General features: G+C 39.4%; 1 pseudogene; it reads right to left on the bottom strand.

Moving 5' to 3' along the window:
- Nucleotides 1-17,669: 17,669 nt before the first annotated feature.
- LOC133823562 (endo-1,3;1,4-beta-D-glucanase-like) lies at nucleotides 17,670-25,299 on the bottom strand (annotated as a pseudogene).
- Nucleotides 25,300-25,578: the final 279 nt, after the last annotated feature.

Genomic DNA, 25,578 nt, shown 5'->3' with positions numbered 1-25,578 from the left:
GGAGGCTGAGCTTGAACTTGGGGGAGCTGGTGATTGTTTATAAAAGCTCCATCTCCTTGTCTCGGTATAGGGTTATTCTGGTTTCCATATGCCGGTTATTTTCGACTGTTCAAATGGTCACGTAAGTCAGGGTTCGTGGGATCGGCCTGCCCCCAGTTATGATTCACGTGATCTTGAAGATCAGGATGATTGCCCTGATTTCCAGTATTCCTGGGCTTGGTATTATACATGCTTATAGACCGAGTGTAGTCTGAGCTTCCATTTATGAAGCTAACATTTCTTTCTGGCTGAGGTGTTCGGTGGTTACGAGGTGGATCATCCACTGGCCTCCGTACCCCAGCCGTTTGTAATCTCAACACATGGCTTCCTAACGATTAGGGAGCTCTGTGTTCTCGAGTAGCCTCTCTTTCGCCCCTATGTTTGGGTCTGGCCTAACGGTTCCCATCTCTACTGCCACTACGAGAGGGCCTTTGTGGTGTAGGCCGTGGTGCCTCTCGGAGTGATGAGGGGTGTCTTATTGGAGAGGGTGGATTTCTTATAGGTCATGGTGGTGGCCTCCCATTTTTGGTTCTAAATGGTCAAGAATTGGCCCGAACAGGTTCCGGGTTGTTCCTGACTGCTTCAGGGTTAGGGTTCCAAGCGGCTAGACAAGCTCGGTTATTCCCTGTTCCTGTAGACTCCTTCGCAATCGGATTGTCAGTAGCTTCTACTCGAGTATTTCTTCTAGGGCGTTCATCACCAGGTTTTGTTATGGGCCTTGGCTGAGCCTGCTGGGCCCCTTGTTCAGCTCTCCTAAGGGTCATGATCCCTTGGGGACGTCCTCTTGGCCTCTGGGGTGGTGCTTGGACCTTAGCAACCTGTCTGGCCAACTCTTTGTTGCGCCTTGTAGGTTCTGCCAATTGTTGGCGCAGTTGGCGATTCTCTAGTTCAACAATAGGAATGTATCTTTATGGATTATAGTAGAGATCCTCATCAGGCCTGGGAGCAGGCGGTCCTTGGGAATCAGAGGATGCACTCCCTTCCTCTGGGCCCTAGTCAGCCATGGGTTGTTTTCCAGGTTAACGCGGGTAATCTTCAGTGCGAGGAGTTTGTTCCTCCGGTATTTGGGACAATGATCACCCACCAGTACTGGGGTTGTTCGTAGCAGCCATTGGTAATTCAGGAGGTTTTTTTATTAAGCAATCTAACAATTTGCTTAATGCTCTCAATGAAAGCACCAAACTGTTGACGCTGTTTTTCGTCCACTTAAATATGAAGAGCACTACACACAGAATTAAGAAAATAAACCAGAACAATCGGGATTTTACATGGTTCAACAGTTAAAATCTGCCTAGTCCACGAGTCAACATTATTGAGTGGTGGAATTCTCTTAAAGCTTTTACAATGCAATTTTGTAGAGTATACCTAGTATCCAATTGTGCATCTCTACAAATGAAATTATTTAGTCTATTTATAGACTGGTTAATAAAAATATCTTCCCTTTATTTTGGGAGGTTACAATTCAAATTTCAAATACATATAACTAAATATATTAATCACGTAATATCCCTTGATAATCGGGATTTATTATCAGATTACAACAAATCCCCATGGAATGGGGATTCTCTAACAACAACTGCGTTCAAACTGGATATCGACCTCGAAGATACAATTTACTAACTTTTGAGATCGACTATCATCGTGAGCTCGTCATTCTGGTTAGCCTCATCCTTAGCTAGCAATTCCATCGAGCTTAGCCCTCGGTGATCAACCTCTTCGAGCCTGTAACAAAGTTTTGAATTGCTTTCATATACTTTGGAGAAGATCCGACCTTTCAAGCTTGGTGCTTAAGCTCGAACTATCTTAGCTAGTGCTCGGTCGCCAATAAGAACAAACTAGGAAACATGTTAATTTTTACAAGTGTTGAGCCCTTACTCAACATTTTCGAGCCTACATTTCGAGGCTCATTTATGACGATTTCAAATTTTGGGTTGTAACAATGCATATACCTTTTTACAACTTTTTAGCATTAGGAAAGTTGTGAATGATGAAAATTTAAAGCTTGGAATCTAACAAGGGTTGTTCGTATCACACAAGGCAAATGGATAAGCTTGAATGAATCTAGAGGGTGTAGTCATTGTTCTGCTACGCATCTCGTAAGTACTCTAATGGTTTTATTATTGTATTTACGAATCTTTATATAAAAATCACTTCTATGCATGTATTTATGGTTGTCTGTAGTCATTGTTCCGCTACGCATCTCCTTATTTTGTGAAATAGGGAGCATGCATATAGACTTATATAAATTAGATCTTACATGTAGAAGAACTAGAGGAGAAGATGATTACAAACTCAAAGCAAAATAGTTCATGTAAAGATAAAGAACAAAGAAGAACTTGAAGAAAGAAATAAGAACAGTAGTAAATAGAAAACAAAGTAAAAATAACAAGAACACTTTAACACTCACATAACCAAAGTGTAGAGTAGTGGAGATCACCAACTTGAACAAGCTTCAAGACTTTTTGCTAAAAGTTTATTTCCCCCTATTCTCTAAGCACTAAGGGACTCTCAAGTTTGGAAATAACTCTCTAGAATTATCAAGCATTTTGATGTATTTTCTAGCTAAGTTCTTTTGTAACGCCCCAACTCCAGGGACCGCTATAGTGCACATTGCAAACAGTGCTAAACTCGCTAATCGAGTCGTTTGGCCATCAATGTGTAACTAAGTGTGATTAGCGGTTTAGGGGTTAAAAACTTTGGTTAAGGTATAATGTTTCACTAGAACGTTTACTGTATACATTGGGATCCCAAAAATATAATTTTAGAGTTTATTACAAGAAAGTGTTTACAACAGGCCGTTCTAAGCGGCAAAACAGGGTTCAGCCCTAGTTCCACTTTCAAACCTCGCCCAAGTATTGGTCGAGCAGCTACATATGTACACGTCATCACCTAAGCTCTCCAACTCAAGGATGGTCCAGCTTCCTTTTGCCTTTACCTGCACCATAAAGCACCCATGAGCCGAAGCCCAGCAAGAAAACTCATATGCTCATAAACAGTCATATCATGGTATCAAATCATATCTGGCATGCCTAGCAATCATAGCTCTATTTAGCATGCAAATGAATTCAAACAGATACTGGGGTATCCAGGATAAGAAATCCCGGCCTTCTGACTGGAGGACTATCAAGTCAATCCTAATCAGATGAGTGTCGCAACACTTGAGGTTCTGGTAAACCATACTGAGTGACCGACAAGCGAACCACTAATTCAAATGGAAGGGTGGCTGTTGGGTAAGCCTCTAACCTTCAACGGGTTCTGGTAAACCATACTGAGTGACTGACAAGCAAGTCACTAATTCGAATGGAAGGCTGGCTGTTGGGTAAGCCTCTAACCTTCAACAGGTTCTGGTAAACCATATTGAGTGACCAACAAGCAAGTCACTGGGGCCTCAGTGCCCAAGCCATGCATATGATGATCAAAATGATCATACAGAGCTCATAGCTCTGATCAGATGAGTGAATATCACTTTGAGGTCCTGGTAAACCATACTGAGTGACTGACAACGAAGTCACTAGGAGCCCAGTGCCCATAGTCGTGTAACAACACCGTTACCTAGGCTTTCCCGCAATGGCTCTTATCAAATGAGTGACTGACAAGCATGTCACTAAGGGGCCGGTACCCATAGCCATGTGACCTAATAGTCACGGGGCTCGCTGGCCCTGGCTCTAACTGACTAGCCTTTGGCTAGATAAACGCTTGTTTATATTCATCGAACTTGAGGTCGGTCCTGCACCAATGCTCTTTGAGTCATTCAATGCAGAGGGTCGATTAGGTCCAATCGACATAGCTTGCACTAAACACACTAGGGTTGTCATGACTAGTGAGTTAGCACGATGTGACCAGTGCCCAGTACCACTGCCGAACCTTACTAGTGAGTCACAGCTTCACAGTTGATATTAGCACCTTTGCCAAACCTGACTAATTAGTCAGTACCATGCACAAGTAAGCAATGCTATCAATGTGTATCATATGCCAATTATCCAAGAGCAGGGCATTCAGCATGCTTACTAAACAGTTGCTAGCATAATTATAATCGTGCACAAACACAGAGACTCAAGCTCTGTCCATTTTCATATTCATCATTCATGGCATGCCCTAATCACATGTTTCTTGTGCATCACATGCATCACACTTAATCACCCAGCATGCCTCATTAACAACCATATGCAAATGGGCAAGATTGCCAAGCATTCATTATGCTATCAATGTTCACATTCAACATCCAACATGCATCAATCACAGCCATGCATGTCACGTATGGGGTGCAGTTTTCTTACCTTGGGTCCAAGCACAGGTTACCAACAAACGAGCCACAAGAACGATCCCGATTCCAAGCCTCTAGTGGTAACCTAGTCACAACCATAATATAAAACCTCATCAAAATGAGAAAATAAATACTTCCAAACCCAACCCAAGCCTCCAAGACATCGAATCCCACTCAACTAAGTAGTAGGATCGATCCCAGGCCCTTAGAGCTAAGTTTCCATCACAAAAACACACTTTTGGGCAATTTTTCCCTTAAGGGCTGTGGCCCTACATGGCCATGCCGCGGCCCGCCCCCCTGGCAAAGCCTCCTCCATCTTCTTCAAGCTAGGGCCGCGGCCCAACCTCGCACCAGCCACTTTTCTTCATTTTTTCCACTTTAAAACCTTCCAAAAACTCATCCAAACATTTCCAAATCATCAAATCAAAGTTCCCAAACTCCCCAATGGTCCAAAACCACCAAAATCCAAGGCTCAAACAAACTAAAAACTCAACGATTCACAAAATCCAATTCAAGCTTAAAAACTTTTAAAAACTTAAAACTTAAACTTGAATTACCTCCGATTGAGTTGTTTCCAACTAAATCCTCCGGTTAATAAGCTTCTAATTCTCCTTAGGATTGCTATGCCTCGATCCTTGCTTGATTCCGAGTCCTAGAACTCAAGATACCTTCGAAAATACGATCGGGAAACGAAAATGAAACTTTTAAGGAGAGAGAACGTTCTTTTTATTTTCTTAAAAGGTTACTTCAAGCTTAAGTAGCTTCCAATAAAACCTAATGTTCGGGGTCCCGAACACACCCCCGGGGACATTATAGTCAAAACCTCCAGAATTTCCCCCTGATCTTACTAACTCCCAATTTATCACCAAATATTAATTCCCATTACCCAATAACCCGGTAATGCTCTAAATACCCCTTGACTTACTCCAAGTCAAGCTTAAATCCCGTTGTGACTTTCCCACTAGCTTACCTCCTAGGATCGTCTTGTGCTGGGTAACCCTGGCATAACCAAATAATAACAAAGCACCACGCCCATTTCACATATATGCAAAAAATGCCCGAAATGGCCAAAATATGAAAATCACCCAATTAATCACAAATGGGTTCACATGCATATTTAATACACCTAAACATGCATATTATCATTAAATAGCATAATAAATCAATTATGGCCCTCCCGGCCTCCTAATCAAGGTCTTAAACCTTATTAGGAAATTTGGGGCATTACAGCTTTGTGGATAGAAAATTGTGTGTCTAGTAAGTGAGCATTATGCTCCTTATAGAGTTTTGAGACACCCTTTGAATTTCAAATTCTACCAACCCCTTGGCTATTACCAATGTTTAATTGGATGTTTATGAAATTAAAATGAAATTTTAAGAGTTACTTGGGATGTTAAAATCGTTCGAATTGAAAATTAAAAAAATGGGATTTGGTTGTCAACACCCCAGGCCGCAGCCAGAGACATTCATGGTCGCCGCCACTTGTGCCTAACTCCGCGGCTGCGGCCTGGGATGTTAGTCTTTTCCTCCCAATTTCAGCCTCCCAATTTTTTCAGTTTTTTCCAAAACATCACAAACTCTTTCCCACTTGATTTTTTAACCTCCATACACATTATGGGAGTTAAAATCACATCTTCAACAGCCATATCACATTATGGTTTTGTGAAATTCAATATCAAATGTGTAACTCTCAATTTACACATTATTGGGTAATATTTGAGAGTTGCATATTTGTGTAACTGATTTTGTAACTCCAAATATGTTACACTTGGACACAAATATGTCAAATTTCGTAACATTCAATATTATGTTACAAAATATGACAAATCAAATTATATGATATAAAATAATATGACACGTCAAATTTATCCTTAAGAATAATGCTGTTGGAACAATCCACACCTTTATGAGCAAGACGCTTGGACCGAGTGGAGATGGATGAACGCTTCTTCTTTGAAAATCTTATGCTCTCACACTGTATGGGGCATGCACTCTATGGGGAACCACATTCTCCAAACAACATCATTTACTTCACTGTAAATAATTCTGTTTTAGGTTGTTTTGGCATAAAACTCATAGAAATAAATTCATTGAGTATACAACTAACAACCACGAAGTAAACAGGTGTTCTTGGAGGACTATATTAGTCTATCTAAACATTAATAAACAACATGTTTTGCAATTAATTTACGTTATTTGTTTCAAGCTACAAAATCTTGTTGACTAAACAAAATTACAAGTACTTGAAGACTATACTGTCCATACTATAGTCGGTCAGCCACCACATGGGTTATGTACAATTTCTGTCACGGCCCAAAATATACGTCATGACGTTGAGTTTAGTTAATTGATAAACAAAAATAATATAATAAACTTGGTAACAGATTTATTTATTTTAATTCAGAGAACAGTTTAAAATAAGAAATTTACGATGAAATATAATTCTTGTTCTTATTGAAAATTTATTAAGGTTAAATCCTTTGTGCATAAATTTATCATTTATAGGTAAAAAATTATACTACTAATTAATAAACAAATATTCTTTTTATTAAACATTTGAATGAAACCTTCAAACTAAAATATATATTTATGAATGTTCTTTAATTAAAAGCATTTAACCAAAATACTCAAGATATCCCTTGAAAAGACCCTCATACATCCACTTGGAAAGATAGAAAATTAAGTAATAAACTCAATACCGAATTGAGCAAGGTAAAATATGATCTACCAAAATAATCAAGATATCCCTCGGTTCTACGAGACGCTCAGGATATTTTCTAACACGTGAAAGGGGAGGAAAAGAAGGGTCCATGTACAGATCTCCATAAATCCTGTTACTTGTTTATAAAAAATCATTTACGTCTTAAAATCCTTGGAAGTATTTATTTCTTTTTAGACAAAAAAGTTCATTACCAAAAACTATTTCTGTCTAAAAACAACATAGCTAGAAAAGATTTTACTCTCAAAATCATATTGTACACTTCATGATCATCGATGGTAAATATATATATATATATATATATGAGAATTTTTTTATAGGGACTTCACTTTAAGTCTTACCAGTGGGACTCTCAGTGTTCTCGACCCGTGAACAGTTTTCGGTGCGGTTTTTTTTTTATGACTGTGTATATTGTAGCTATTTAGGGCATTCTGCAAATTTTCAGAAAATTCCGAATAGTTTACAGTACCGAAAACTAGGTTCAAACATGTTGCACTCGTGACTAATTTTTTTTAAGCGCGTGGAAAGCACCATGTTTGAACATAGTTTTTGGTACTGTAAACTATTCAAAATTTTCTGAAAATTTGCAAGATGCTTTAAATAGCTACAATATACATGGTCATAAAAAAATAACCGCGCCAAAAACTATTCAGGGGTCGAGAAACAGTGAGAGCCCTACCGGTAGGGCTTAAAGTGAAGCCCCTATAGGAGAATTGTCCTATAAATATATATATATATATAGATGTGATTCTTGAGCCTCACAAAAATAAAAAAGGGCTTTTACTTCGGTTTTTAAGCTGGATTTACTTCAGTTTTCGCTAAAATTTGCAACTGCAGTAATTCGGAGCGAAGTAAAAAAGTAGTTAAAACCCAAAGTGAAAAATAGCTTTTCTACTTCGGTTATTATGTAAAAACCGAAGTAGAATCCTCACTTTCTACTTCGTTTTTTACATAATAACCGAAGTACAAAGTGAGATACGCTTCCTTACTGGGCACTTTCTACTTCGGTTATTATGTAAAAATCGAAGTAGAAAGTGGGGATTCTACTTCGGTTTTTACATAATAACCGAAGTAAAATGCCCCACTTTTTTTTTAATAATTATTTTTTATTATTTTTAAATGGCCCAATTCTATTTATATATATATATATCTTATTTTGCCCTATTTTTTTAAATGGTCTAATTATATGAATTTATAGTTATATATATTTTTGCAATTGGAATTGGTTATGAATTTTTTTTGAATGAAAATATACTAATAACTTTCATCAATTAGAATTGTCATACATAAGCATATAAAACACAAGAACTTAAGTAAGATAGCTAGCATTAATGTTATCCAAAGAGCAGGCATGGATGACGTGGCAAACATTTTTAACACGTGGTTGACACCTGGCAGAGGTTCTGTTTGACCATCGACCAGGGGGATTCCCCTGACATAACATTTGGATTTTATATACGACAAGATTGGTCGTATACTCCGTATATTTTGAGAAGATCTTGTGCAATTGTAATCATATCCGAGATTATCTCCCATGATTCCTGATTATCCGATTAATTAGGAAAGAATATCTGTAACAAATTCATGTAATCCTCTTTGAGCCTATAAATAGAGAGAAATAGCTCAAGGAAGGGACTTTTGGCTAATTTGAGTTTATGCTTTACAAGAGAATTATAGCTATTACCTTTCGATTGTATTATTCATCCCTCTAAGGCTTGTGAAACTCGAAGAACCCTAGTTCTTTGATCACTCCTTTGAGAATCAATATCAATAATAGCTTAAGTGGGCGTAGGTCATTACCAATTCGTGGGACCGAACCACTATAATTTGTTGTGTCGTTTACTGTTCTTTCCATTAGATCTATTTCAATACTTTCTATCACATCAAGCATTTGACTCCGTGTCAGTTGACCAAAACGAGGGTCAACATTCTGGTGCTTTCATTGAGAGCTTGAGACGACGTGGTTGAAGTACTAATGGAAAAGACAACCAGGAAGACTGGACAGGTTGCTGACGCTGCACCATCTCAACCTCCTCCTCCGAACATGGCTGAGAATGAGCCACACTTGGAGTTTGATGAGGAGGAACTGGACTCCAAAATGCTGAGAAATACTCTGGGAGTATTGCAAGATGAATTGGCCAATCTAAGGGCCAGTCAAGAAAGTGTCGTGGAGACCCTGGCGCGACAGCAGCAAGAAATAGAGCGTTCGCGCCAAGAGCTGAGTGAAAGACAAGCGGAGATGGACCGTCGTCAGAGGGAGGCCATGGCAGCCCTCGAAGCCGCCCTCCAATTGGCAAGGAGTCAGGTTGCACCTGCCTCGTAGCCTGACCAACCCCTGAATGGGCCACCTCAAAGAGGTCCCAATCCTAGCCCTCCGCTTCAGCCAATGAGCCCTCAAAGGCCGGAGCAGCCAATGTCCCACCTAGGGACCCTGAGACGCAAACTCCATCCCAGGCTGGTCGAGGCAATCCCCCACTTCCAAGGCAGAATAGGGCTGGGCAGCATCCCCGCAGCCCTAGACGCCTGAGGGGTGAAGAGTTGCACCCACCGAGCAGGGGCAGCGTCCTTTTGGCAACAGAAGGAACTCAGAGATAGGCTCTGCGATCAGGGCCCCCCCACGGCATGATAATACACGGGGACCTACTGACCAGCGCAGGCCTCCCCTTAACGCTCGGGAAGTTCCATCCCAAGGAGGCAACCGAGGAGACAGTCGGTCCCACCATAGCCAATCGAGGTTCAAAGATGGCCATGGCTACAATGAGGCTGACTCAGGCAGAGGGAATGCTGGTCGGAGGAACGAGGAGAGAGGTGGAGGCAGAAGCCCACCACCTAGAGAAGACCAACAAGCAAGACGTAATGCTGGGGGGCAGCCCAGACAAAACAATGTCTTTAGCCGACTCGGAGCCAATGAGCAATGACGAAGAGATGACAACTTAAGGGATGTACTCAACGACCGTCAAGAATGGCACATGAGTACGTTCCCCCGGCACCAGAGGCCCCGGCAATTCCTGAAGTCGTTCAGGCCCAGATAGATGCCCTAAACCAAGCAGTGCAACAGCTGGTCGGGGGAAGAACGTCTCACATCGAGTACAATAGGAGAAGGGGCACTCCATTCGTCCAAAGGATTGTTGTGGCAAAGACTCCCAGTAAGTTTAAAATGCCCACACTTTCGAACTTTGACGGGTATGGTGACCCGGTATCTCATGTCAACAAGTTTGAGATACAAATGGACATTCAGAAGGTGTCCGAAGACACTCGGTGTAGGATCTTTCCTGCAACACTTTCTGATGATGCACAGGAGTGGTTCTTTAAGTTCCCTCCTGCAAGTATTGTATCTTGGGAGATGTTCGTAAAGAAGTTTTACGGAAAATTCTATGCGGGTTGTGTGCACCCAACTGAGGCAAACTAGCTGGTCGAGATACGCCAGCAAGAAGGAGAACCACTGAAAGACTACGTTCAACGTTTTATGCGAGCCGCGGGTGGGGCCAAAACAGTGGGAGACAAAGGCAAAATGATGGCCCTAACTGCAGGAGTTAGGCGTCGTACGCCTCTTTGGAGTAGCCTCAAGAAGCATGGGGTTAAAACTACCCAAGAATTTTTCGATCGAGCTGATCGATACATCAAGCTCAAGGATGTGATTGCCAGCGAGGGAAAGACCCCAAATAAAGATAAGGGGACTGAAGACCCCGCCACAGCCGCCAATGGGTCAAATCCCAACGGCAACGACAAAGGCAATGGGAATGGCAACGACAAGAATGGGGGAAAGAGGCCCCATAATGAACCCTCTACCTCCGAGAGTAAGCGCGCTAAGGGAAATTGTTATGAGCCAAGGTTCACCAACTACACTGCCTTTGTCAAGTCTCGAGCAGAGGTGTATCAGGCCACAAATTCCATTGTGCCTTACAAAAGACCCGGTGCCATCCAAAAAGATATTTCAAAAAGAGATATGACCAAGTTCTGTCGTTTTCACAACGACTACGGACACGATACGAACGAGTGTAACTAGTTGAAGGATGAAATTGAGTTCCTTATTAGACAAGGACACTTGAGGAGATACGTGCGGGCCTCAGGAGCTTCCCAATGAGAGGCTCCAGGTGGCAACGAGCAGGCGCCTACATGCCAACGCTCACCACCTTTACAGCCTGACCCTGTGGCTGGCACCTTACTCACCATCTGCGGAGGCCCGTATCTTGCGGGAAACAGCGGAAAGGCAAGGGAACGATACGCTCGGACCCTACGCCATGACCAGGACATCGAAATGATGACTGTGGAGGATTGGGCATCAAAGAAGGCTCAGACAGAGGACGGTGCAATAACCTTCTCTGATTACGATGCCCAGCATGTCCGGTTCCCAAATTCTGATCCACTGGTCGTGGATGTTCAGATTGCGAACATGATGGTGAAAAGAGTACTAGTCGATACAGGAAGTTCAGTTAACATCCTGTATAAATCTTCGCTGGAACAAATGAAGTTGTCTGTCAAGGACTTGGAGCCCTGCAACCAAACAATTTATGGTTTCTCTAGTGAGGGACTCGCTCCAACAGGGTCAATCAGACTTCTAGTAACAGTAGGTACTACACCCGCCACCAGGACATTACTCACTACTTTCATAGTAGTTGATTGTCCTTTGGCCTACATTGCTGTAATTGGAAGGCCCATACTAGTCGACCTTCGAGCCGTCACCTCTATATGGCACCTGGCCTGAAATTCCCAACAGACGCAGGGGTAGGACGCGTATTGGGAAACCAGAGGGAAGAAAGGGAGTGCTACAATGCATCAATCACTAAGGCTAAGAAGGGTATGTCGAGGAGTGCTCCCCCAGAAAAGTTGCAGATGGCCATTGATGTACAAGGCCAATCAGGTGATGAAGTCACCAAATAGGATGTTGCACAAAGTGAGGATAGAGACTTAGATCCTCGCTTTGGGGATTTTGAAGAAGATGTAGGACCTGTCGAGGACCTTGAGGAGGTCCAGCTTGACGAAGAGTTTCTGACCAGAGCTGTAAAGGTCGACAAAAATTTAGAAGCAACAACAAAATACGCACTGGTGGAATTTTTTAAGAAGAACCAGTAAGTTTTTGCCTGGTCACATAAAGACATGGCTGGGATAGACCCTGCAGTCATCAGCCATGTCCTGAACGTCGAAAAAGCTTTCCACCCGTGCAACAGAAAAGAAGGCTGCTCGATAAAGACAGATCAAAAGCCTTAAAGGAGGAAGTTGAAAAACTAAAGGAGAATGGGTTCATCAGGGTGGCGTTTTATCCATCATGGGTCTCTAATCCAGTACTTGTTCCCAAGCCGAATGGCAAATGGCGAACCTGTGTGGATTTCACAGACCTTAATAAAGCCTGCCCTAAAGATTGCTTCCCACTCACAAGGATTGACCAGCTGGTCGATGCAACTGCAGGTCATGAGATCCTCTCTTTCATGGATGCATACTCAGGATACAATCAGATTAGTATGCATCCCCCTGACGAGGATCACACTAGCTTTCAGACCGATACAAGGCTATACTGTTACAAAGTAATGCCCTTCGGATTGAAAAATGCTGGTGCAACTTACCAGCGACTAGTTAACCACATGTTTAAGGAGTTGATCGGGGTAAACATGGAGGTATACGTTGATGACATGCTGGTAAAGTCAAAAAAGGCAAAAGGACATGTGAAGGATTTACAAGAGTGTTTCAATGTTCTGAACAAATATCAAATGAAGCTAAATCCTCTCAAGTGCTCCTTTGAAGTAGGATCAGGGAAGTTCTTGGGGTTCATCGTAAATTCGAGGGGAATTGAGGCTAATCCCGAAAAGATCAAGGCCCTGATCGATATGAAATCGCCAATAAAGATCAAAGATGTGCAAAGTTTGACTGGAAGAATTGTTGCGCTCAGTAGATTTATTTCAAAATCAATAGATAAGTGTGTCCCTTTCTTTAATCTACTTAGGGGCAACAAGAAGTTCGAGTGGACTGAAGATTGCGAACAGGCTTTCCAAGCCTTAAAAGCTCACATGGCGTAGCCTCCCGTCTTATCAAAGCCTGTAGATGGAGAAACTTTGTTCATATACCTGGCGATCACCGAATATGCTGCTAGTGTGATGTTAGTAAGAGAAGAAGAAGGCGTACAAAAGGCAGTATATTATGTGAGCAAGAGGTTAATCGGAGCCGAATTGAGATATCCTCCCATCGAAAGATTAGCCTATTGCCTAATTTTGGCCTCAAGGAAGTTACGTCCTTACTTCCAAGCCCATCCAATCATAGTCTTGACTGAATAGCCCCTTCGGCAAGTTTTGCAAAAGCCAGAGGCTACTGGTCGTTTGTTGAAATGGGCAGTCAAACTCGGGCAGTTCGATATAACATACTCACCACGAGCAACAATAAAAGGACAAGTCTTGGTTGATTTCATTGCTGAATTTACTGAACTCCCATACATTGAGTAAGGTGAAAAGCCTGGTGTGCCTGAGCCTCAATTTGAAGCTCCTTCGTGGAAGATATTCACAGACGGATCGTCCAACGAATCTCACGCAGGAGCAGGAGTGATATTGATAACGCCGGAAAGGCATCGATTTCACTGCGCAATTAGGTTTGATTTCACTGCTTCAAACAACAAAGCCGAGTATGAAGCCTTACTCGCTGGGTTAAGGTTAGCCAAAGACATGAACATTAAAATGTTGGATATTTACAGTGATTCACAACTAGTAGTGAATCAGGTCTAAAGGGAGTATCAAGCACGAGGCCTAAAAATGGTGGCCTATTTGAACAACACAATTTGAAAAATATACCCTCCAGCAAATACCCCGAGATCATAATTCAAACGCAGATGCCTTAGCCAAACTCGTGAGTGCAAAAGATGCTGACACTTTGAATATAGTGCTAGTTGAGCGGCTACACGCACCAAGCATACGAGCAGACGAAACCAATATGGAGGTCCGGTTAGCAGATACCTGGATGGCACCATACTTGGAGTATCTCACGAGCGGTATACTACCAGCAGATAGAAACAAAGCCAGGACCCTTCAGAGACAGGCTGTTAGGTATATCCTGGTCGATGGTGTTCTATACCGAAGAGGATACTCAATGCCACTGCTCAGATGTGTTACACCAGAAAAGGCTAAAGAGCTGCTGAAGGAAGTACATGAAGGCTTATGTGGAAACCACGCTGGGGGGCAGAGCTTATCAAAGAAAATTCTAAGGCAAGGTTATTTCTGGCCAACAATGAACGAAGATTCGATGGAGTTTGTGCAAAAATGTGATAAGTGTCAGAGATTTTCCAAGATCCCATGGGCACCTCCTAATGAGTTAAAGCAAATGCAAAGAACATGGCCCTTCGCAGTATGGGGTATTGATTTAATCGGGTCCTTGCCGACAGGAAAAGGTGGGGTGAAATACGCAGTTGTGGCGGTCAACTACTTCACCAAATGGGCCAAGGTTGAACCACTCGCAATCATAACGACAAAGAAGGTACTTGATTTTGTCATCAAGAACATTGTTTGTCAATATGGATTGCCAAGAAAGATTGTCTCAGACAATGGAACCCAGTTTGATAGTGACATGTTCACAGACTTCTGCGAAAGGCATTGTATCATCAAGAGTTTTTCTTCAGTTGCTCATTCGCAAGCGAATGAGCAAGTCGAAGCAGTAAATAAGACATTGAAGGATACTCTTAAGAAAAGGCTCGAAGAAGCTAAAGGGGAATGGCCAGAACAGCTGCCTAAAGTCCTCTGGTCGTATAGAACCTCTCACTGAATAGCAACAGGTCATACCCCATTTTCCTTAGCATATGGGTATGAAGCTATGTTGCCTGTTGAGTTAGATCTGCCCTCGCATCGCAGAATCACATACGACCAAGACCAAAATAGCCAACTGTTGATGGAGTCCCTAGGCCTGATTGAGGAAAAATGAGAGAAAGCCCAACTCTGAGTAGCTGTGTACCAGCAAAAAGTCGCTCGATATTTTAACTCTAAAGTAAAAGAGAGAAAGTTCGACATTGGAGACTTAGTACTTCGAAGAGTTTTCTTAAACACCCGCGACCAAGCTGCTGGAGTACTCGGACCAAACTGGGAAGGACCTTACCAGATTGAAGAAGTCCTTCATCCAGGCACTTACAAACTTGCACGCTTAAATGGAGATCTCGTTCTACGTTATTGGAATGGAGAACACCTGCGCAAGTATTATCAGTAAACAGTCCTTCTTAAAGGACTGGCTTGTATTAATTTTTACTTTTTACAAGTTTTGAAAAAGGGTTAGTCTTTTATATGGCTAATCGCTTATAAGTGTAAGATCTTTCAAAGATCACTCGTAAAGACATGTTTATTCCATTTAAATACGAGAATTATAAGGGATTGTGCGCAGCCAGTCATTCTTGCCAAACTTTATAATTTTTTACAAGTATTTGTTCATTACGTGTGTTGTTTTGCTGTATTATAATTTTTACATTTTATACTGAGCAATAATGTTCGTATAGGTTATGGTCAAGGCAAGTGACCAAGGACCTAAAGCTCCTCAGTCACTTGGGGGGCATATAAGGTACATAGAAAGCAAAGCATACCAAGAGGTATGTAAACACATGAACAAAATAAGTGAAAGCATACTACGGTACTTAGAGTATTTTTTAAAAATTATATTTTGTTAAATCAAGCCAAAGTACTATGCTAGGTTCGGTCATCCGAACAGATATTATAATAAAGCAAAAATATTATAATGTCAAAGGAACCTTTTTACACTGCGAGCAGTACTACTTGGATGTAACTGTTCAAGTAAAAGTAAAATGGTTGCCCTTGCACCAATAAAAAATATTGTCTTTACATCGCGACCCGTGGGTCGTGTAGTTGAAATAACAGGAAAAAAAGGTTAAGGAGCTGGAGGGTCTTGAGGAACGTCTTGGTCGACGGCTGTGCTAGCTTCAGTGTCTGCACCATCTATCCCTGCTGCCAGGGAAATCTCTTGGGAGGTAGGAACTTCAGCCCTCTCTTCTTCTTCCAGGAAAATGGCACACTGCGACATTAAAGTCCTCCTCAAGCGTTCTGACAGATAGTTGAAGTTAGCCTCCTGGTTGTGCTTCCAGAACTTGTAGAAGCAAAGATGAGTGGCTACCTTGTATTTCTCCAAGTTCTTGGCTCCAGCTTCCTCAAGCTCTTTCACCGATTTTCTGAGATCCTCCGCCTCCTGCCTGCTTTCGATCAGATCAAGCTCGAGCTGAACAGCTTGTTGATAGTTGAGTGTGGCGCTTTCCCTAAATTTTTCCCTGGCTTCGTTGGATTTCTTCTGGGCGTTCTGGGTTTCCAACAGCTCCTCAGTTAGAGTAGCTTTTTGCTCGAGCAGTTCTTCTTTCTGCTTAGACAACTTCGTTTTCTCCTCAAGTAAATCGCCATTCTATTTAGAAAGCTCGGTGTTTTTAGCTTCGAGTGCTTTCTTAGCCTCGGCGAGCCTGGTATCGAAATTCCTACCCCGAGACACCAACGCCCCAGCACGGTGCCAGCCAGCGGTTATGGTCAGTAGTCCCTGAAGTCAGATAGAAAAAGATAAAGTAAAGGCAGGGAATCGAAAATAAATGTTACATCATCAGGAGTTGACTTACGCTAACTATCTCGTTCAACCCTCTATTGATAACTTGATCAGTCTCCATAGAGGTAGTTTCAGTAATAGCTGCCTGACTGCGTTTATGCTTGGAGAGCTTGTATATTCTCTCCCTGGCAGAGCTGACCACGATACTGGGCAAGGAGCCTTCAGGCTGAGTACGCATGGTTTGGCTGCTAGGAGCCTTAGGAGAAGGCTGCTGGTTGACGGATGTTGCAGGATTGGAAGTTTGATCGACCGAAGGAGTTGAGGCTGACTTCTCGAGTGGCGATGGAGGTGGTGAGTTCTCCTTTGAAGGGGCGGTATCCGGAGGGTCGTCAGTTCGGGGCTTCTTTGAGGCAGTTTTACTACTCTCCCCTCGAGCCCTCTTGCTGTTCTTATTCTGGCCAGAAGAGGCGGCAGCAGCCCTGTAATGCTCGAAAACGTCCTCAGAGTCCATATCTGCACAAAAGGAAACAACGCGGGCAGTAAGACAAGATGGTCACACAGGGCCAAAAAATGAAAGTGAAGAGATTACAAGTAAAGTGCCCGCGCTACAACTATTGGTCGTTACATTATTTACTGAACTACTTACTGCCTGGAAGAAATATGAATTTAAGATTGGAGCATTCTTAAAGTTGCCATCCCCGTCAAACACATGACAGGGAATTGGCAAATTGCTTAAAAGCGAAATTACTATACCGTTGTCATCCGACGAGTCGTCAGAGAGTTCGGCAGGCTCGGCGGCCTTCTGCTTTCCTTTTCCTTTGGGAGCCGAGGGCCTCTCTGCTCGATGAGTGCTAGCAGGTTCCCTGATCGTAACCCCAGTTGGTCTCCTCCGCGGAGGAGACGCTTAGGGTTGCTGCTCAGGTTTTGCTTCGGCGCGAGCACTCCCTGCCGAAGGCCCACTCATATTTGGTTGAGGGTCCCAGAGGCCAACCAACCTAAGGTTAGCCTCTGTAACTAGATTTTTGACACTCTGCTCAGCATTTGACATGCTGGCTAAGAGTGCCGCTCTTGACTCCATCCCCGGAGTTGGGTTTGGTTGCAGCCACAGGCCTGAAACACATTAAAGGTTTAAGACATTGTGGTGGAAAAACACTAAGTAACACTACAAGAAAAAACAGTATTCATAACACTTAAAAACTGCTAACCGGGACTATTGATAGCACTTTTGAAAATGCTAACATAGCCCCTGTTATTAAAAGTCCAGTCTTTTCTATAACAATTTTTATATGTTATGTTCGGTGTTATCTTAAACTATTCAATAACACATTTTTAGGTGCTATAATATTGAAATAATAACATTTAGATAGAGTTTTTGGTTATAAATTTGAATTTTAATCTTGTATTTTTTTCATAACACTTTTCAACTATTACATTTGATTATTTTGATAACATTTTTAGTTTGTTATATTATATAAACCATAACGATTTTTTACGCTCATAATATGTTTCTAAATCATAACATATTAAGGTTTTTTATTGTGATAATGGTACTTATAAGTTTTTTTTTTTAATTAAAAGATTTTCATTATTGTATTTTGATAAAAAAAAAATCAAATTAATCATAAAATATAATTCTCAATAGATTGATAACCATAAGTATTACATTAAACAATAACTAATTCAAACTCTGAATGTGTCTATTTCATGAGATCTTAGTTCTAACTTAAGTTTGAAAGCATAACATAATAAAGTTTTATAATCTTGAACATTTTTTACTTCAAAAATGAAAAACAAAAAATTACAAGATTCACAAAAGTAAACCATGCATGAAACTTGCTCCATCCTTCAATTCATCATCCTTTCTGCACTTGTCTTTGTTGTGCACTTGTCATATACCTGTTTCCCTTTCTTGTTTCCCTTTCTTCCACAGGTCCATGTGTAATCCTCTTTGCAATAAAGCCAGTTGTAGTCCACAAAAGGCCTATTGCTGTCAAGCTTATGTTAAGCTCCGTCTTTAGAAGCTGTAAGCTCCAGTCACATCTACACACCTGTAATATTCGAGTGTAATAATGGAATCACACCAACAATTACTTAAAGTGGTAATTCTAGGGCTTTTATATATAAAAAAAAAAACAGAACCAATCAATGCGAGATAAATCAAGAAAATACAAAGTATTAATAGAAACTAGCGAGATCTCTAACAATCAATGCGATATCACATACCATAGAAATATCATAGAAGTCTATCATGAATACACAACAACTGAATAAAGCTTTTGATGACAGAATAGGGATGCAAAACTTGAATTGATAAATGGAATATAAGTAAAGGAAAACAATCAAGGCCAGTCAAATGCATACCTAACAACCATACACTTCACACTAGTTAAAACAGAACATTTCACAAATGATAAATATGGAATAGAATATAGAAATAAGTTGAGACAACTGCAGTTATATAAATATATATATAGAGAGAGAGAGAGAGAAAGAGACCTTTTCTGAACTATGAGGCCTTGAAAGTGAATATCAAAATCTGAAATTCCAGAGCTTAACTGGTCAGAATCCAGAGCTCCTTAAATTGTTTGACGATCTCTGGATGGTCAAACTCTGCTCCAAGTACTGCCAATGGAACCTTAACCTCTGAAAGTATTTGAATCATGGATTAATATTTTTGAGTTGAGAAAGAATGAGTCAAGTTTAACATAAAATGCAAAAATTGGAGTTTTGGTGAAGTGAAATACACAAGAGTTTGAACTAAAAGTTATCTTATAATTTGTAGTTGTTTCAAAGTATCATATCACTATGTATATCACTATGTAGTACCTTTGATGTCATCCACAGTGACGTAAGATTGATGTAAGAGGGCAGCAGCCTTAATAGAGTCGCACTTTGCGAGTTGAATTGCAGCCTTGGCTGAGAACAGAACAAATCTTGATCAGCTTAGCGTAAGAAACAACTAGATATATGGTTTGAACTAACAAAGTCAGTCACTGCTCGTGATTGAATTTGTTCACAATTTATTGTCGAATTTGCCAAAATGTCATCTAGATACCATAATGGAAAACAAAGAAGTATGTCAACAAACTTACCACCCCAACAAAAGCCTGCAACACCTATTGCAGAATAGCCTCTATTTTTCAAATCTTGAATCACTACTTTGGCAAATTCAAATCCCTCGTCTTATTGGAACAAGCAAAAGGTTTCAGAACAAGTCTAAGAGAGTTTTAATACTAGAGTACAACAAATGCTTCCAGAAGTTAAATTAACTTGACAGTTAGGAAAGATTAAGATGCTAACAATCGCAACTATTGGCCTAGCTGAATCTAGAATTAATTTTGCAGAGCCCACAACATGAAAACTTTCAACTAACTCACCAGAAACAATCTTAAGTATCTATTACTAATATTAAGGACTATCAAGTATGAATCAAAACACTAGAACCAACCATGCTGTGATCTTTAATCCAAACGCTCATAGGCCTTTTAGTATCTGCACGAACAAAAGGATCCCCCTTCAAGAAGTCAGGAACGGCCACAAAGAATCCAGCAGTTGCGACTTTGTCGGCCACTTTCCTTTACAATAGGCAGAAGCTTGTATTAGTTTTCAAGAGGGCACACAACATCATTAATACAAATCACAACTTATTTTTCTCAAACAAAAAAGAAAAAAAAAACTGTCATGCAAGTGCTTAATAGTGAGTCTTAACGAATCCATGAGAGGTAACTCAAATGGTTGGTTTGTGCCACTAAGTACCTAAATAACAATTGTTATCGTTTTATGGTTCCCAAATATTATAGATAGATGGAGAGCTAGTAAGAAAAAAATAGTGAACTTGAATGGTCCTTTACGTAAAATTTTCCTTCTAATCAAATATTGTAAATTAACAAAGTATTCTGATCCCACCAATTTAATCCAGTACATCACACGATACAGTGATAACTATACCTTAAGTTTGGAGCTTGATATCCTGCAATATTAAACATAAAAAGTATGAGTTTGGTGATGAAGATGGAATATAAATCACACTAATTAAAGCTATCACAAAAATACTAAGCAGGGAACGAGAAAGAGACTAAAGAATAAATGCATAAATTAAAACACCTAATGTTAAGATTATGTACAAAGTAAGTGAATAGTCTTCAAATCACAAACTTAAGTATGCATCTTTTTCTTCTTCAAAAAAGAAAAAAGTATGCATCTTTTTCCCTATTAAACCCATTTTTGCTCAAAGAAAGTTGAATAAGAATATATTGTCAAAAGGAGAGAAAAGAAATTCAAACAAGCAAAGTCCAACAAACCCATTAGTCTACAGGAACTAAAATTGAGAACCCATCAAACAAAATGAAAACTTTATCCAAAAGAACAGTAGTGACACAGAATTTTAAGCCAGGGCAAGTGATCAAATTAGTAAGAACCCAATATAATAAAAAGCTTAAATAAGAACAAAATAATGATAAAATTACCATATACATCAGAAATAAGAACAGCAGCATGCTTAGAGTAGGGAGAACCGATGACATAGGTGGGAAATGCCACCAAGTTTCTTCACATGGCCTGCTCCACTGTGTAGATCAAGGATTGGAGGGTCTGAGCAACACAAAGGTCCTGCTCCACTGTATAGTTAGTATATCAGTTTCAGAAGAAGAAGAAGAAGAAGATAACATAATTATTTTTTTTCTTTAAGAGGAAGAACAAGCTTTGAACATTTGCTAAACAATCTGAAACCCGAAAACCCAGTCAGTCCTGGGTATAAGGGAGAATCACACTATCTAATAAATTAGTAAGGAACATAATCTTTCTTACACAAAAAAATGATAGCATTTGAACAATAAGAGTCCACCACAAAATTAGGGAGCCCATGCTCTGTGGCCACCACCAAACAAAACCTTCTTATGAAGAACAATTAGAGAAGAGAAATGAGAACAGAAATGTGGGAAGGAGGAGGGAGAGAGACAGAGGGTGAGACGTGAGAGAAGAAGTAAAAAAAAAAGTCATTGTATTTATTTTGTTTTGTTTAATATTTTTATAATCATATTTAATGGATGAATTATTAAAAAGGGAGGATAGTATTAGTTGGTCTTTATTTTTATTTTTTTTAAATTGATCAAATTTGAACTGACTTTTTTAAGCAATTATTTTTATATTTTTATAATCGAAATGCATAATTCATTCAGACAAAGTTGGCCATATTGCAAGACTAACATCAAATGTCCTCAACCGATTTAGACATCAGCGCCCACTTGGCTTGGCCATATTATGGGCGCACTCTTAGTGAAGCCATTGAATGAAATGACCATTGACCAAGGTTTAAGTAGTTTCATTTTTGTTTTATAATTATTACAATATTTACACGTTCCCCAATTAATTAACCAATTCACAAATTAGTTAATTTATTTTTTACATTTTCAAAAAAAACTTTTCATACTTGCGTCTTGACATATAGGAGGCTATATCTATCCAAGTGCTCCTCCTCACGTTTCAGTTTGGAGAAAGTCACTCGAGACTGACCACTCTATTTTTTGAGACTAAAACAGGGACCTAAAATGCTGAAATGATATGGATGGCCACTTAAAGTTTTTCATGAATTCATAAAATTGATGAGAAATAATAGTGACAAGGGGGAGCAGAAGGAGAAAGAGGTAAGTATTTAGGATGAATGGAAAAACACATTATTATAGCATCTTCATTTTGGTAAGTTGTGAGCATTTTAATAGATTCCCATTATTATAAACTAAAGGACTAATGGCTACAAGAGGAAAGACATCTATTAGAAGCAACCTTTTTTGAAAGAGTCTTCAAATTTTCCTCAAGAGTTTCTAAACCTTTATTCAAGTATTCTACCATACCTTGTTATGTTATAAACACATAAAGAAAACTAATGTGTTACAACTTCTTGACCCAATCTATCTTTTCATCATACTCTATTTTTTACATTATTTTTTATTTTTATTTCCAACCCAATACTCTAAATATCACTTAACTTAAAAAAATATTTTTTTTATTGTGCAGATACTCTAACTAGCTAGCTCTCATGTATTTTCTTTCATTCCTAGTAGACATAGGAAGATATAATACTATTTGACTTAATTGAATTACAATTTGATTAAGTAAAACTAGCCAGAAAAAAAAAACCTTAAAATTCTCACAAATTTGAAAGAGGCCATACATAATCATATATTCTAAAACTACAAATTCACCTAAATCATCTATCATAACATTTTACACTAAATACAAAAATGTACAAAGTAATAAATACCAAAATCAAATGCATATCGATTTCCTTTTTCGCAAAATAAAAAATAAACCCAAAATCAAATTATATATTTAAGATTAAAAGTAAACTTAAAACGTGGATGGTTAAGATAAATTCAATCAGACATTTCATCGAATAATATAAATATAAATAAACTGAATTTTTTTCCTAAAACTTCATTTCTTCCAACGACCATATATCCTGATGCAAAATTGACATTAATTATTTAAGACTACATAATATGATGTCCTTTATAAAAATTAACACACAAAAATTACTTCAATTAAGCTAGAGAAATCAGATTAAAGAAAAGAATACAAACATGGATCAACATCAGAAGATGGATGAACATCAAGTAGGAAGACATCGTGTCTCGAACAACTAGCCTTGATTTGGTGAGAAAAATGATGGTCTTCACACAAAACAAGGATCAATCCTGACAAATATTGAGACAGTAAAATTGTAAGTCCTTAATTTTATAAATTTTATTAAAAATCATACAATTTTAATGAATCTTTCTTGTTAAAAGACAACAAACTAGTATAATACCAAAATCAACCAAGCTTTCACTGCCTAGGTATAGGCATTGAAATACAACTAGAATATACTTAAATACTTATACTTATACTTAAATACACAACATAAAACATAAGCAACATTAAGAGGAACAAAAACAAAGTGTGTGACAAATACTTTGATCATTGACTCCTTTTCTGATGAAATCCCACAGAGGCACCGAACCTTTGTTTCTGACTGAAAAGAGTGATCATCAATCCCACAGACACTTGCATTTTTCTAAGGGAAAAAAAATAGACAGTAGCAAAAAGAGTAGAATCCAGTGACTTTATGAATCAGATAGTGCAAGATATAAGACAAACCTATATATGTCATCTACAAGCTGTGCCACCTGTTCCTTCCCCACGACATTCTTCTTTGCCCACAATTTAGAAACTGTAAAAGAGAACATAAACTCAGCTAGAATTAATTTCACACAAAATAAGAGAATTTAGACCACAACCAGGACATGGTAAAAGCAAGAAACCTCAAAGTAGAATGCTCAATTACAGTACTAATAAGCACAAGTTTGAGCAACCCAACCAAATTCTATACCAGGCTACAATGCCAGAAAACTAAATTTGAAATGGAAACTAACATATAGAAAACATAATAATAACTTTTTTAGAAAAACAAAGATGTGTGATGTAGACTGTCGCTGTTTTAGTGTTTAAGACTGACTATTTAATAGATATCTACCTAGACAAACATCAACTACATAGCCAAGGTCCAAATATATAAATTTCACTAGAAAGAAAAGTAAATAACACAAGACTGACAAATGCAAATGAAAGGAATTTAGAAACATAACCAACCAAGGATAAAGGACCACTACCCAAAACAAAATACCAATTCGCTCTCACATCTAATTCTTTTGTTGCCTACTATACGTGAAGCATCTTGGAGGCCTATCACATCTAATACCTTTCCTAATTGCAAAATAAAATAAAAACTAAAACTAAAACAAAAAATATAGAAAGAATATGCTGATATTGATGATCGTGCCACACTAATCCTTCTCATTTGCTGAGAATGATAGGTCACTGGTGAAATTTCAATGTTTGATTACTACCATGACTCATCCTTGTTAATATTCAGATATAGTGTCCAAATGTAAAAAGATCAACTTTGATGTTTTTCCCACAAGCAAATCCAAAGATGAGACCAAAAAGAGGGATTCAGGGATGTTAAAGGATAAAGTTTTTTGTCATAAGAAAGTCTAATAGAGGAGGTCATGGCTGTCTGTATGTAGCTGAATTGGGCTGACTCTAACAGATATAGCAGCCTCAGTTTATGATTATCTAACCTCAAGTCTAGGTCCATACATGAAATTGACATATGAAAAAACCATTTGGCAAAGTAATTGGGTAAAATAGCTTCAGTGGCAGCATCACAACCAAAAATTCAATACAGAATTTCCACAATTGAATCTTAAAAACTTCCGACATTTTTATTAGGAAGGCATTCCACTACTATTTTTATAGAAAATATTACATAAAAGGAACACATCATTGCTGTAATCAAACCAGCTAATAGGGCAGCATAACAAAAGAATTGGTCAAAATGAATCACACTCTTTATATATATATAATACTGGAGGAAAGGAACCCTTTTTGGTCACTAAAACAATAAAAATGGAACCCTAATTTAGTATAAAGCAAATGGCCAAATCAAGCACTGCCATATTCATATCTAAAATAGAGCACAATTCAAAACCAACATAATTGAGAAGAGTAGAAAATCCAATCCCAAATGATTGAAATAGAGAAGTACCTGAGAGCCAGCAAGCTCCTCAAACTGCTTGACCCAATCATCCATCATAGCATCATTACCCAAGTCCGGAACAGGTGGCCTGGCAAATAATATTGAGCATAACATTTTCTTACTCAATATACAATACTCAGATTCAAGAAATCCACAGATAATAACAAGATTCAAAAAGAAGATATACCTAGATTCAAGAACAAACATTTGATGTGGTAAACAACATATGAAAATTAAACATTGTAAAAAAATTAATACCCTCATACGAAGACTGCGTCCACCACGAATGGCAAGGTCAGCCACCAAAAGAGCACATATATATTACTCGGAGATCGTGAGCTCAAGCACCGCCGCACCCACGCCGTAGACCCACTGCCGCAAGCACCGTCGCACCCACGAGCGAGCCACGCCGTAGACCCACTGCCGCAAGCACCGTCGCACCCACGAGCGAGCCACGCCGTAGACCCACGAGTCAAGCCTCCCTGT

The sequence above is a fragment of the Humulus lupulus genome, chromosome 1, assembly GCF_963169125.1.
Source record: "Humulus lupulus chromosome 1, drHumLupu1.1, whole genome shotgun sequence".
Classification (NCBI taxonomy): Eukaryota; Viridiplantae; Streptophyta; class Magnoliopsida; order Rosales; family Cannabaceae; genus Humulus; species Humulus lupulus.
This window is presented reverse-complemented; position numbering and strand designations above follow the sequence as displayed.